At 37.6% G+C, this 15,184-nt stretch overlaps 1 protein-coding gene and 1 non-coding gene across 14 annotated transcripts in view; one reads left to right on the top strand and one right to left on the bottom strand.

The window, feature by feature from the left end:
* Positions 1-15,184, top strand: part of DOCK3 (dedicator of cytokinesis 3) — a 438,078-nt gene that overhangs the window by 79,666 nt on the left and 343,228 nt on the right. The gene's annotated exons all lie outside the window — the stretch shown is intronic.
* Positions 7,625-7,731, bottom strand: LOC123279727 (U6 spliceosomal RNA). Its single transcript, XR_006517990.1, has one exon. It is a non-coding gene; the product is annotated as a U6 spliceosomal RNA (small nuclear RNA).

Genomic DNA, 15,184 nt, shown 5'->3' with positions numbered 1-15,184 from the left:
AAGGATAGGTGTTAAATCCTCTCTGAAAGTTTGGTAGAATTCCCCAGGAAAGCCATCTGGTCCTGGGGTTTTATTCTTTGGGGTGTTTTTGATTGCTGTTTCAATCTCTTTCCTTGTGATTGGTCTGTTCAAATTGTCTGCCTCTTCTTGAGTGAGCTTTGGGAGATTGTAGGAGTCCAAGAATTTATCCATTTCCTCTAGGTTATCCATTCTGTTGGCATATAGTTTTTTGTAGTATTCTCTTATAATCTGTTGTATTTCTGCAGAGTCTGTTGTTATTTCTCCTCGCTCATTGATGATTTTGTTTATTTGAGCTTTCTCCCTTTATTTCTTTGTAAGTCTGGCTAGTGGCTTGTCAATTTTATTTATCTTCTCAAAAAACCAGCTCTTTGTCTCATTGATCCTTTCTACTGCCTTTTTCATTTCAATAGTATTTATTTCTGCTCTGATTTTTATTATTTCTCTCCTTCTGCTGACTTTGGGCTTCATTTGTTCTTTTTTCTCTAGTTCAGTTAGGTGTGCTTTAAGGTTGCTTATTTGGGATTTTTCTTGTTTGTTAAGATGTGCCTGTATTGCGATGAATTTTCCTCTTAATACAGCTTTTGCTGTATCCCATATGAGTTGGTATGGCATGCTATCATTTTCATTTGTTTCCAGGTATTTTTTTATTTCTTCTTTAATTTCTTCAATGATCCATTGCTTGTTCAGTAGTGTGTTGTTTAGTCTCCACATCTTTGTGCCTTTCTCAGCTTTTTTCTTGTGATTAATTTCTAGCTTTATAGCACTATGATCTGAGAAGATGCTTGTTATTATTTCAACTTTTTTAAATTTGTAGAGGCTTGCCTTGTTTCCCAACATATGGTCTATCCTAGAGAATGTTCCATGTGCACTTGAGAAGAATGTGTATTCAGCTCTTTCAGGGTGGAATGATCTATATATGTCTATTAAGTCCAATTGTTTTAGTTTTTCATTCAGCTGCACTATTTCCTTGTTGATTTTCTGTCTGGATGATCTGTCCATTGATGTGAGTGGGGTGTTGAGGTCCCCTACTATTATTGTGTTGTTTTTAACATCTTCCTTTAGGTCTGTTAATAGTTGCTTTATGAATCTTGGTGCTCCTGTGTTGGGTGCATAGATATTTATAAGCGTTATTTCTTCTTGATGAAGTGTCCCTTTGATTATTATATATTGTCCCTCTGTGTCTCTCTTTACCTGTCTTATTTTGAAATCCACTTGGTCTGATATGAGAATTGCAATACCTGCCTTTTTTTCCTTGCTATTTGCTTGAAGTATTGTCCTCCACCCCTTCACCCTGAGTCTGTGTTTGTCCTTGGGGCTGAGGTGTGTTTCCTGGAGGCAACAAATTGTTGGATCGTGTTTTTTAATCCACTTTGCCACTCTGTGTCTTTTTATTGGAGAGTTCAATCCATTCACATTGAGAGTGATTATTGATGCATGTGGACTTAATGCTGTCAATCTGTCGCTCATTATCTTGTTTTCCTGTGTTTCTTTTCCTGTGTGCTTTAGCCTACCCATTTAATACTGCAATTTCTTATGCTGGGTTTCTTAGATTTTTCCTTATCTATGGTTTGTGACTCTGTTCTGTACTTTATTTTAGTGTCTACCTTGAAGTTTGTATTTAGAATCTCGTGTATAATATAGTCTATTCTCTGGTGGTCTCTTACTTACTTGACCAATACTGATGTAGACCCTTTGCTCTTCCCCTCCTAAATAATTATTTTCATTTTTTATTCCAACTCATCTTATTAATTTGTAGTCAGAGTGCTACGATCGTCCTTGTTTTGGTAGTTTCCTTACTTTTAGCCTAATGCTATAATTCAATATTTGCTATCCTGTTCTGGTTCTATCCATCGGTCTCCCTAGTCTGTGGATTGTGTCCCCTTTCTCCCTTTTTTCTTTTTTCAAGTATGAGAGCCTTCTTGAGGATTTCTTGTAATGGAGGGCTTTTAGTTACAAATTCCCTTAACTTTTGTTTGTCTGGAAAAGATTTAATTTCTCCCTCATATCTGAAGGAAATTCTTGCTGGATAGAGTATTCTTGGCTGAAGGTTTTTATCCTTTAAAGCTTTGAATATATCACTCCATTCTCTCCTAGCTTGTAGGGTTTCTGTAGAGAAATCCACTGACAGTCTGATAGGGGCTCCTTTATAGGTTATTCTCTTTTTTTTCCTTACTTCCCTGAGTATTCTCTCCTTATCATTCCTACTTGCCAACTTTACTACTATGTGCCTTGCAGTAGGTCTTTTTACATTGACAAATCTAGGAGATCTAAAACCCTCCTCTACACCCATTTCTCCGTTGATCCCTAGATTTGGGAAGTTCTCTTCAATAATTTCATTAAGCACACTTTCTGCTCCATTTTCCTTTTCCATATTCTCGGGAATTCCTATGATCCTTATGTTCTTACTCCTCATTGAAAGCATTATCTCTCGGAGATTTTCCTCATTTTTTTAAATTCTTAGTTTTCTTTCTTCCTCTGTCTGGCGCCATTCAGCCTGTCTGTCCTTGATTATGCTAATTTGCTGCTCTAGGTTGTCTACACGGGCATTCAGGGAATCCGTATTCTGTTTTATCTGGTCCATTGTGTTTTTCATCTCAGGTAATTCTGTTTGATTCTTCTTTATGATTTCAATCTCTTTTGTGAAGTAACTCCAGAACTCGGCTTGTTTCTCTTTCTCTCTACCTCATTGAGTTTTGAGATTATAGCTGCTCTGAATTCATTATCACTTAGTTTACCTAATTCCAAGTCCTTAGGACTTAATATTATGTTTTTATTGTTTTCCTTCTGGTCTGGGGCTTTTATAAATTGCTGGATGGTAGAGGAGCGGTTTTTTCTCATGGTCGTAGAATTCAGTTGCAGTTACAGCCTGTCGCCACTAGATGGGAGTCGAGAGCGGCGTGTTAGCTCTCTGCCTTGGGGCAAGATGGCTGCGCCCACTGGCTTTTCTGGGGGGCAGGGGCTGTTACTCACACGCACGGGTCTGGGGTCAGATCAGTTCTGTTCTCTGGTCTCCCAAAGCCCTTGATTTATAGGGTCCCTGCGGACAGAAGCTTTCCCCCCGTCAGCGGGTCTCCACTGAATCAGCGGCAGGAGTCCTGGATGATCCCCGGTCGCGCGGCCCCTCCCCGGCTCCTTCCCGACCTGTGCCACAGCCATCGCAGACTCTAGGGAAGGGAGCGATGGTCTCTCCTACGGTTCCAGCGCCTCCGAAGGTGTAAGCAAGGTTATGATCTCCGCCTTCTTGGTATTGTAGGTCTCTAATGAGCTGGCATTATGTTTATTCTCTGAAATTCAGTTCTTCCAATCTTTTGTTGTATTTTGGAGGGGAGAGAATCCCGGGTCAGCTCACCCTGCCATTTTGCTCCACCCCTCTAACTCCAGTTAACTTTTTATTTCCTTTCCTTTAAATATGAGCAGGAAACCAATCATACAAGATATTTGAGGATGCCTCTAATGTGAAAGATGACTCCTCTCCTCCCCCCCAAAAAAGGGAAACGAAAAAGGAAAAAAAATAGCAACTTGTGGAAAAGAGACTACATACAGTAAAGAAAACTTAAACAAACAAACGTTATCATTAATATCCTCTGAGAGAGAAAGGAAGACATTGCATCCATGAAATAAGAACAGGATGTTATAAAAAAGGGAACATTCAGATGACAGAAAAGAGCTCTTGGAAATTAAAAATATGATAGCAGGAATGATAAATCTCAGTAGGAGGGTTGGAAGATAAAATTGAGGAAATTTCCCAGAAAGTAGAGCAAAAATACAAGTCATAGAAAGTTAGAGAAGATAGGAAAATTAGAGGTCATCTTCAAGAGGTGCATCATTTGGTGGAGATTCAAAAACGTAGAAGAGAGAAACTGAAGGATAGAAATTAACTGTGAAATAATTCAGGGATATTTTCCAGAATGGAAGGTCATGGGTTTCCATATTGAAAGGACCCAGCCGAGTACCCAAGACAAGTGAATGAAAATAGACCCATATTCTTGTGAAATTTCAGAATAGTGGGACCAAGAAGATTCAGCAGGCATTCAAAGACAGGAAAAAGCATGGGATATGCAAAAGATTGGATTTTTAACTATGGAATGTAGAAGACAGTGGAGCAGTGTCTTCAAAATGTTGACAGGAAAAGATATCTAATCTAGGATTTTGTAACCCAGCCAAACTATGAATTGAATATGAGAATATACTAAAGATATTTTCTGAGATGCAAAGGTCTCAGGTTTCCTCCTATATCTTTCCTCAAGAAGCTACTAGCAGATGTTTTCCTTTAAAACAAAGCAATAAAGTAAAGAATAGGGAGACATGGGATTCAGGAAACAGGAGAATCCAGCACAGGAGAGACTGTTGAAGGTAATCCCTAGGCTGAATGTAAAGGGCGATAATCAGGATGGGGAGTGAGTACTAGATGTAGAAAGTAATCAGGACAAATTAGAACTGTGTGATGAGAGACAGATAGACAGACAGAGACAGAGAGATATTGAAGGCTGTCATCACCATATTCCTTGCTGCCATTGTATCACTTTTTAAATCTGAGGATAGAATGACCAATTGAGTTGTCCCAGGATTTTATATGTACTTGTTTTAACAAGGTTCCTACTCTGCTGCATCTATCAGCTGACAATACTCATTCTACCACTGTAAGCCTGTATGTAGAGTGCAAGTAGTCTGAAGAGTCTATGTGAAAATGAAGTGGCAGTCTCAGATGTTGCATGTGGAGGGGGAATAGGTAATTAGAAGGGAGGCACCCTTTTGAGGTGTGAAGAGCTATACATTAGTTGCAGGAGCTCCAGAGTTAACTCTGTTGTAATTTGGTGTTTTTTTCTCCACATCAATGTAATTTAAAGTCCATAGTATTCTCTGACACCTAGTAATGTTGAAGGCACAGATTATATATGACTTTATTTGCTCTCTTTTTTGATCTGTATGTCCTTTTGTGGGCTATATGGAGAGTTTTAATGCCTGCCATTATTCTAGGGCCAAGTAGAAGTCACCCATTGTTTTACTTTTAACTTTTATGCATTCTTATTTTTAAATTTGTGAGTGTAGAGGAGGATATGTAAATAGAATGTAATAGGGATTTATTTTTATTTAGTTTGACAAGCTTAATTGTTTAGTCTATTTGCATTTGGTTATTGAGCTAGTTAGATTTAAGTTTGTTACCTTGGTCTTTGTGCCTTATCTCTTGATTTATCCTTTCTTGCCTTCCTTAAACTAACCTGGCATTTTTATTATTCTATTTTATTTTCCTCTAATTAGCTTGTTGGTTTTAAAGTGTTTTATTTGTCCCTTGGTGGTTACCCTAGGGTTTAAAGTACGGATCTTTGACTTGTTGGAGTCTACTTCAAATTTATGCTTTTACCACTCCCAAGAACGCATGAACTTTACAGTCATTTTATTGCATTTACTACTCTCTTACCTTTTGTACCAGTGTTGTCATATTTCTTTCTTTTGTCTATATTCATTTGTTTGCCCACATTTTTTACCCTTTTCAAAACTTTTCCTTTCTTTCTGCTTTTTTTTTTTAAAGATTTTATTTCCTTTTTTCTCCCCAAAGCTCCCAGTACATAGTTGTATATTGTTCGTTGTGGGTCCTTTTAGTTGTGGGATGTGGGATGCTGCCTCAGCGTGGTTTTGATGAGCAGTGCCATGTCTGCGCCCAGGATTCAACCAATGAAACACTGGGCCGCCTGCAGTGGAGCGTGGGAACTTAACCACTCAGCCACGGGGCCAGCCCCTCTTTCTGCTTTTTTATGGTTCCATCTGGGATCATTTTCTTTTTACCTCAAGTACTCCTTTTAGTAATGTTTCTTTTAGTGCAGGTTTGCTGCACATTCATTCAGCTTCTGTTTATGTGAATCTGTTTTTAATTTATCATTTTTGAAAGATATTTTCCCTGAGTGTAGAATTCTAGATTGATGGATATTTTCTTTTATCATTTTAAAGATTTTACTTCATTAATTTTTCTTTTTTCCCTTTTTCTCCCCAAAGCCCCCTGGTACATAGTTGTATATTCTTAGTTGTGGGTCCCTCTAGTTGTTGCATGTGGGATGCCGCCTCAGCGTGGCTAGATGAGTAGTACCATGTCCACGCCCAGGATTCGCACTGACGAAACACTGGGCTGCCTCCAGCGGAGCGCAACAACTTAACCACTTGGCCACGGGGCTGGCCGCCTTACTTCATTAATTTTTGATTTCTGAAGTTTCTGTTGAAAAGTCACTGTGAGTGTTGTTACTGTTCCCCTAAAGGTAATGTGACTCTGCTCAGCTCTTGAGCCCCTCAGTTGCTGCTGTCTGCTGGGCTTCTTCTAGTCTTGCCCTGTGTGCCAGTTTAAGAATTGGGCAATCCCAAGAGTGGAGATTGTATTCGTAGCTCTCAATGTCAACCCTTTTCTCCTTATCTTAACTGGACTGTCATTTTTGCTGGGATGCCCTCAGGGAAGAAGTCACGTGAATGAGGAGCTCACTTTAATGCAATTCTCTTTTCTTAAGGATTATACTGCCTCAAGTCTATTGCTCTCCAATGCTCTTATACAATTGTTTCATATATTTTGTTCAGATTTATATTTGTCCAATGCAAAGTGTTTTGTCAGGGCTAGAGCCGGAAGTTTGTAAAGGTGTTTTATATGTATTTGAATTCTAAAAGAGTTTTAAAAATATCTTAATAAATGGACAGTATTATTGAAATTTGTTTATGGCTCTCCAGAGTGACTGATTTTTTTTTTTATTAATGTTATGAAAGATTACAACCTTGTGAGATTTCAGGTATACATTTTTGTTAGTCATGTTGTGGGTACACCACTTCCCCCTTTGTGCCCTCCCCTCACCCCCCCCCCCCTTTTCCCTGGTAACCACCAATCAGATCTCCTTATCAATATACTAACTTCCACCTATGAGTGGAGTCATATAGAGTTCGTCTTTCTCTGACTGGCTTATTTCACTTAACATAATACCCTCGAGGTCCATCCACGTTGCTGTGAATGGGCCAATTTTGTCTTTTTTATGACTGAGTAGTATTCCATTGTGTATATATACCACATCTTCTTTATCCAATCATCAGTTTCTGGGCATGTAGGTTGGTTCCACGTCTTGGCTATTGTAAATAATGCTTCGATGAACATAGGGGGGCAACGGACTCTTGAGATTTCTGATTTCAGGTTCTTAGGATAGATACCCAGTAATGGGATGGCTGGGTCATAGGGTATTTCTATTTTTAACTTTTTGAGAAATCTCCATACTGTTTTCCATAGTGGCTGTACCAGTTTGCATTCCAACCAACAGTGTATGAGGGTTCCTTTTTCTCCACAACCTCTCCAACATTTGTCGCTCTTGGTTTTGGATGTTTTTGCCAATCTAACGGGTGTAAGGTGATATCTTAGTGTAGTTTTGATTTGCATTTCCCTGATGATTAGCGATGATGAACATCTTTTCATGTGTCTATTGGCCATATTCATATCTTCTTTTGAGAAATGTCTGTTCATGTCCTCTGCCCATTTTTTGATCGGGTTGTTTTTTTGTTGTTAAGCCGTGTGAGTTCTTTGTATATTATGGAGATTAACCTTTTGTCAGATAAGTGGCTTGTAAATATTTTTTCCCAATTAGTGAAAAATATGGAATGCTTCACGAATTTGCGTGTCATCCTTGTGCAGGGGCCATGCTAATCTTCTCTGTATCGTTCCAATTTTAGTATATGTGCTGCCGAAGCGAGCACCAGAGTGACTGATTTTAAGGGAACAAGAATTCATTGGGAAGCAAAAGTTCTCACCTTTTTTTTATTTTTAAAGATTGGCACCTGAGCTAACATCTGTTGCCAATCTTTTTTTTTTTTTCTTTTCTCCTCCCCAGAGCGCCCCTAGTGTATAGTTGTATATTCTAGTTGTAGGTCCTTTTGGTCCTGCTATGTGGGACACTGCCTCAACATGGCCTGACAAATGGTACTAGGTCCTTGCCCAGGATCCAAAGTGGTGAGACCCTGGGCCGCTGAAGTGGAGCGCACGAACTTAACCACTTGGCCACGGGGCCGGTCCCAAAAGTTCTTAGTTTTTTAATGTGTATTTATTTATTGCCAGTTAATATCTTTTCTACTTACTGCTTACAAGTGAAGATTTAAACTAGCATGAAATTATGCAAATAAATACAGATTATTCTTTAATAGTTTTCAGTGAAAATAATACGAAGAGGATTTTCAACATAGACCTTTTGAATAATTATGTTTCCCCATTTTTGGGCTGAATTCCTTACATAAGTTTCATTTCTTTCTTTCTTTCTTTTTTTTTTTTTTTGCAAGTGGTTGGCATTTTCTTTCCTGCCTATTAGTTATATAATTGGAAAAGGATAAAGAATTGGGTGAGTTGTGCCTATTTTTTTTGATGTACCAAAGAGATATTTTTAGAAGATTGTAGATTTTGTTTTTTGCCCTTGACTTTACAATTGGTTACTTAAATGATCTCTGAGTGGATCTACATGCAAGTCTGCCATTCATAATGAGCCATGATTTTTTATTAAACTATTTTTAATCATGATATGGTATGGAAGAGAAATTGTGCTTTTTGTCTACCTGTCTGTACTTCTGGTGCAGCTATTACCTGGGGTTGGGGGAGGGGGTAAATAAATTTGCATTTTTTTCCCCTTTTGTCAGTGAAGAATATGTTATACCTATGAAGTAAAAAGTTTGAAACTTTGTATTGAAGGGTACTTTTTGTTGGATTGCATTTACTTCTTTTGGTCTGGCTTGATTGGTTTGCACCTGGAATCTTTTTAAAGGACTGCTGGTTGCTGATCATCACATGTCCTGATCAATATAGAGGCTTCATTCTTTTAGGTTAACACTGCTGACACTGTCCTGCAGCCTCTCTGTCAATAGCAATTGTAGTGGGACTGTTGGCTCTTTTTGATGGTATAGCCTCACTTACATTGCAAGGACATTTCACAGTCTAAATAATAATGCATATTTAACCAAGTCGTGTTCAGTGTTTGAGATCATAGATGTAAAAACACCTGGCACAGAGCATGGCACAGGGACTGGTAAGCACTATTTTTTGTCTATATGTTTAATCGTAGTTTTCAGAGGAATTAATTTTATTAATATATATGTTTACACATGAGACCCAGAATATTTTCCCAAACAGCTTTTCCTCTCAATTTGTATTTTCCTTCTTATTGATTGTTTTTCTAACCTAATGGGATTACATTTTTTTAAAAAGTTCCATTAAAAAAAAATCAGAGCACCAAAGTACATAAAGGGACTATTAACAAACCTAAACAGAGACATTAACAATAACACAATAATAGTAGGGCACCTCAACACGCCACTTACATTGATGGATAGAACATCCACACAAAAAGTCAAGAAGGAGATGATGGAGTTAAGTGAAAAACTAGACCAGATGGACTTAATATATATATATATATATATATAAGACTGCATCCAAAAACAGCAGAATATACATTCTTCTCAAGTGTGCATGGAACATTCTCAAGGATACACCATATATTTGGAAACAAGGCAAGCCTCAAGAAATTTAGGAAGATTCAGATCATATCTAGCATCTTTTCTGACCATAAGCTTATGAAACTAGAAATCAGCTACAAGAAAAAAGCTGGGAAAGGAACAAAAATGTAGAGACTAAACAGCATACTACCAAACAACCAATGGATCATCAAAGAAATAAAGGGAGAAATAAAAAAATATCTGGAGACAAATGAGAACGAAAACACACCATACCAACTCATATGAGATGTAGCAAAAGTGGTCCTATGAGGGACATTTATAGCAATACAGGCCCACGTCAACAAATAAGAAAAGGCTCAAATAAGCAATCTTAAACTACACCTAATAGAATTAGAAAACAAAGAACAAATAAAGCCCAAGCTCAGCAGGAGGAGGGAAATAATAAAAATTAGAGCAAAAATAAATGAAATTGAAGCAAAAAATACCATAGAAAGATAAATGAAACAAAGAGCTGGTTCTTTTTTTTGAGGAAGATTAGCCCTGAGCTAACATTGGCCACCAATCCTCCTCTTTTTGCTGAGGAAGACTGGCCCTGACCTAACATCTGTGCCCATATTCCTCTACTTTATATGTGGGATGCCTGCCACAGCATGGCTTGATAAGCCGTGTGTATGTCTATGCCCAGGATCCGAACTGGTGAACCCCCGGCCACCGAAGCAGAGTGTGCAAATGTAACTGCTGTGCCGCTGGGCTGGCCCTAAGAGCTGGTTCTTTGAGAAGATAAACAAAATTGACAAACTTAGCCAGACTCACTAAGATAAAAATTGAGAAGTCTCAAATAAATAAAATTAGAAATGAAAGAGGAGAAATTACAATGAATACCAATAGCTGAGTAGTGTTCCGCTGTATATATATACACCACATCATCTTTATCCAATCATCAGTCAATGGGTACTTGGGTTACTTCCACATCTTGGCTATTGTGGATAGTACTGCAGTGAACATAGGGGTGCATAGGTCGCTTTGAATTGTTGATTTCAAGTTCTTTGGATAGATACCCAGTAGTGGGTTGGCTTGAGTCATATGGTGTTTCTATTTTCAGTTTTTTGAGAAATCTCTGTACTGTTATCCACAGTGGTTGCACTTGTTTGCATTCCCACCAGCAGTGTATGAGGGTTCCCTTTCCTCCACAACCTCTCCATCACTTGTTATTTTTTGTCTTAGTGATTATAGTCATTTTAACAGGCATAAGGTGATATCTTAGTGTAGATTAGTGATGTTGGACATCATTTCATGTGCCTATTGGCCATCTGTATATCTTCTTTGGAGAAATGTCTGTTCACATCCTCTGCCCATTTTTTGATTGGGCTGTTTTTTTTGTTTTTGTTTTTCTTTTGTAGTTCAGTTGTGTGAGTTCTTTATATATTATGGAGATTAACCCCTTGTTGGATATACGATTTGCAAATATTTTCTCTCAGTTGATGGGTTGTTTTTTTGTTTTGATCCTGGTTTCCTTTGCCTTCAAGAAGCTTAGTCTGATGAAGTCCCACTTCTTTATTTTCCTTTTGTTTCCCTTGTCCTAGTAGACATGGTATTCGAAAAGATCCTTTTAAGATCAATGTCAAAGAGTGTAACTGCCTATGTTTTCTTCTAGGAGTTTTATGTTTCAAGTCTTACCTTCAGAAGTCTTTGATACATTTTGAGTCTATTTTTGTGTACGGCATAAGGTAGTGCTCCACTTTCATTCTTTTGCACGTGGCTGTCCAGTTTTCCCAGGACCATTTATTGAAGAGGCTTTCCTTTCTCCATTGTAGGTTCTTGGCTCCTTTGTCAAAGATTAGCTGTCCGTAGATGTGTGGTTTTATTTCTGGGCTTTCACTTCTGTTCCACTGATCTGTGTGCCTGTTTTTATACCAGTATCGTGGTGTTTTGATTACCATGGCTTTGTAGTACATTCTGAAGTCAGGGATTGTGATGCCTCCAGCCTTCTTCTTTTTTCTCAGGATTGCTTTGGCTATTTGAAGTGTTTTTGTTGCTCCATATGAATTTTAAGATTCTTTGTTCTATTTCTGCGAAGAATGTCATTGGGATTCTGATTGGGATTGCGTTGAATCTGTAGATTGCTTTATGTAGTATGGACATTTTAACTATGCTTATTTTTCCAATCCCTGTGCCTGGAATCTCTTTCCATTTCTTTATGTCACTATCGATTTCTTTCAATAATGTCTTATAGTTTTCCTTGTATAGGTGTTTTACCTCCTTGGTTAAATTTATTCCTAGATATTTTATTCTTTTTGTTATGGTTATAAATGGGATTGTATTCTTGAGTTCTCTTTCTCTTAGTTTGTTACTGGAGTACACTGATTTTTCTAAATTGACTTTGTACCCTGCAACTTTGCTATAATTGTTGATTAATTCTAATAGTTTTCCTGTGGATTCTTTAAGGTTTTCTATATGTAAGATCATGTTGTTTGCAAACAGCAAGAGTTTCACTTCTTCATTGCCTATTTGGATTCCTTTTATTTATTTTTCTTGCCTAATTGCTCTGGCCAAAACCTCCAGTACAATGTTGAATACGAGTGGTGAGAGTAGGCACCCTTGTCTTGTTCCTGTTCTCAGTGGGATGGCTCTCAGTTTTTCCCCAGTGAGTATGATGTTGGCTGTGGGTTTGTCATATATGGCCTTTATCATGTTGAGGTAGTTTCCTTTTATCCCCATTTTGTTAAGAGTCTTTATTGTGAATGGCTATTGAATCTTGTCAGATGCTTTCTTTGTGTCTATTAAGATTATCATGTGGTTTTTAGTCCTCATTTTGTTAATGTGGTGTATCACATTGATTTATTTGTGGATGTTGAATCATCCCTGTGTGCCTGGTATGTATGATCTTTTCAATGTATTGCTGTATTTGGTTTGCCAGTATTTTGTTGAGGATTTTTGCATCTATGTTCATCAGCGATATTGGCCTGTAGTTTTCCTTTTTTGTGTTGTCCCTGTCAGGCTTTGGGATCAGGGTGATGCTGGCCTCATAGAATGTGTAAGGAATTTTTCCGTCTTCCTCAATTTTTTGGAATAGTTTGAGAAGGACAGGTAATAAGTCTTCTTTGAATGTTTGGTAGAATTCACCAGGGAAGCCATCTAGTCCTGTACTGTTGTTTTGGGGAGGTTTGTGATTACTGTCTCAATCTCTTTACTTGTGATTAGTCTATTCAAATTCTCTATTTCTTCTCAATTCAGTTTTGGGAGGTTGTAAGAGTCTAAGAATTTATCCATTCCTTCTAGGTTGTCCAGTTTGTTGGTGTATAGCTTTTCATAGTATTCTCTTATGATCCTTTGTATTTCTGTAGTATCCATTGTAATTTCTCTTCTTTCATTTCTATTTTTTTTCCTGACCTTTCTCTCTCTTTTTCTTTGTAAGTCTGGCTAAGGTTTGTCAATTTTGTTTATCTTCTCAAAGAATCGTCTCTTGGTTTCATTGATACTTTTTACTGTCTTTTTTGTTTCAGTTGCGTTTATTTCTGCTCTGATTTTTGTTATTTCCCTCCTTCTGCTGGACTTTGGGCTTTGTTCTTCTTTTTGTAGTTAGGTGTACTTTCAGATTGCTTTGGATTTTTGTTGTTTGTTAAGGTGAGCCTGTATTTTGATGAATTTCCCTCTTCCTGCTGCTTTTGTGGCATCCCATATGAGTTGGTATGGTATGTTTTCATTCTTGTTCATCTCCAGGTACTTTTTGACTTCTCTGATTTCTTCATTGTTCTGTTGGTTGTTCAGTAGCATGTTGTTTATTCTCCCCGTCTTTGTTCCTTTCTCAGCTTTTTTCTTGTAGTTGATTTGTAGTTTCACAGCATTCTTGTCAGAAAAGATGCTTGCTATTATTTCAATCTTCTTAAATTTATTAAGGCTTGCCTATTTCCAAACATATGGTCTACCCTTGAGAACGTTCCAATCACACTTGAGTATTCTGCTGTTTTTGGATGGAGTGTTCTATATATATCTGTTAAGTCCATCTGGTCTAGCTTTTCAGTTAATTCCACTGTTTCCTTGTTCCTTGTTGACTTTCTGTCTGGATGATCTATCCATTGATGTGAGTGGAGTGTTGAAGTCCCCTACTGTTATTGTGTTGTTAATATCTCCTTTTAGGTTTGTTAATAGTTGCTTTATGTACTTTGGTGCTCTTGTGTTGGGTGTGTTGGGTGCACAGACATTTATAAAAGTGCTATGTCTTTTTGGAGGAGTTTACCTTTGACTCTTATATACTGCCCCTTTTTGTTTATCTTTACCTGTCTTCTCTTGAGGTCTACTTTGTCTGATATAAGTATTGCAACACCTGCTTTCTTTTGTTTGCCACTATCTTGGAGTATTGTCTTCCATCCCTTCACTGTGAGCCTATGTTTGTCATTGGAGCTAAGCTCTGTTTCCTGGAGGCAGAATATTGTTGGGTCTTGTTCTTTAATCCATCTCGCCACTCCATGTCTTTTTATTGGAGAATAAAATCCATTTACATTTGGAGTGATTATTGATATATGAGGGCTTAATACTGCCATTTTATCACTTGTTTTCCGATTCTGCAGCATTTCCTTCGTTTCTTGTCCCATGTGTTTCAGACTGTGAATTTGGTTAGGTAGTTTTTAATGCTGGGTTTCTTAGTTTTCTCCTTATTTGTTATTTGTGACTGATCTGCTTTTTTATTTAGTTGTTACCCTGAGGTTTGTATGCACAATCTCGTAAATGAGATAGTCCGTTTTCTGATGACCTCTTATTTCCTTAGACTAAGCTGATTAAATCTATTCCCTCTTTCTCTCCTGTTATTTTTGTCACATCTTATTCCATCTTGTGTTGTGAGTTTATGGTTAAAATGACAAGATTATCTTTGTTTTTGATGTTTTCCTTCCCTTTAATGTTTTACCTGAGTATTTCCTAACCAGTTCTGTTGGATAGCTCCAGTTTTCTAATTTTGTCTACCTATTCCTCTTCTTACTCAGGGCTTTGTAACTCCTTTCTTCTTTTTTTGGGGGGGTATGGGGGCCTTCTTGAGGATTTCTTGTTGGGGGAGGTCTTGTGGTGATGAACTCCCTTGGCTTTTGTTTATCTGAGAAAGTTTTTATTTCTCTGTTATGTCTGAAGGATATTTTCGCTGGATAAAGGATTCTTGGCTGAAAGTTTTTATCTTTCAAAGATTTGAATGTATCATTCTACTCTCTCCTAGCATTTAAGGTTTCTGTTGAGAAGTCCACTGAAACCCTGATAGGGGTTCCTTTCTAAGTTTTACTTTCTTCTCCTTTGCTGTCCTTAGTATTTTTTCTTTGTTATTTACTTTTCTTAGCAGTAGGTCTTTTTACATAGACATAGGAGATCTGGGGGCCTCTTTCATATGGATTTCCATCTCCTTCCTCAGGTTTGGAACGTTCTCCACTATTATTTCTTTAACATTCTTTCTGCTCCATTCTCCTTCTCTTCTCATTCTTGAGTACCTATAGTCTGTATGTTGCATTTCCTAATTAAGTAGAATATTTCTTGGAGACTTTCTTCATTTCTTTTTAGTCTTAGTTCTCTGTCCTCCTTCTGAAACATTTCTGTGTTTCTGTCCTCAGTTATGCTGATTCATTCCTTTATGGTATTAGCTCTACCTTTCAGGAAATCTATATTCTGCTTTATCTCATCCATTGTGTTTTTCATCTCCAATGTTTCTGATTGGCTCTTCTTTGTAGTTTCAATC

This window comes from Equus asinus, chromosome 21 (assembly GCF_041296235.1).
Source record: "Equus asinus isolate D_3611 breed Donkey chromosome 21, EquAss-T2T_v2, whole genome shotgun sequence".
Classification (NCBI taxonomy): domain Eukaryota; kingdom Metazoa; phylum Chordata; class Mammalia; order Perissodactyla; family Equidae; genus Equus; species Equus asinus.
Note: the sequence above shows the minus strand (reverse complement) of the source record. Positions and strands in the feature narration are given on the sequence as shown.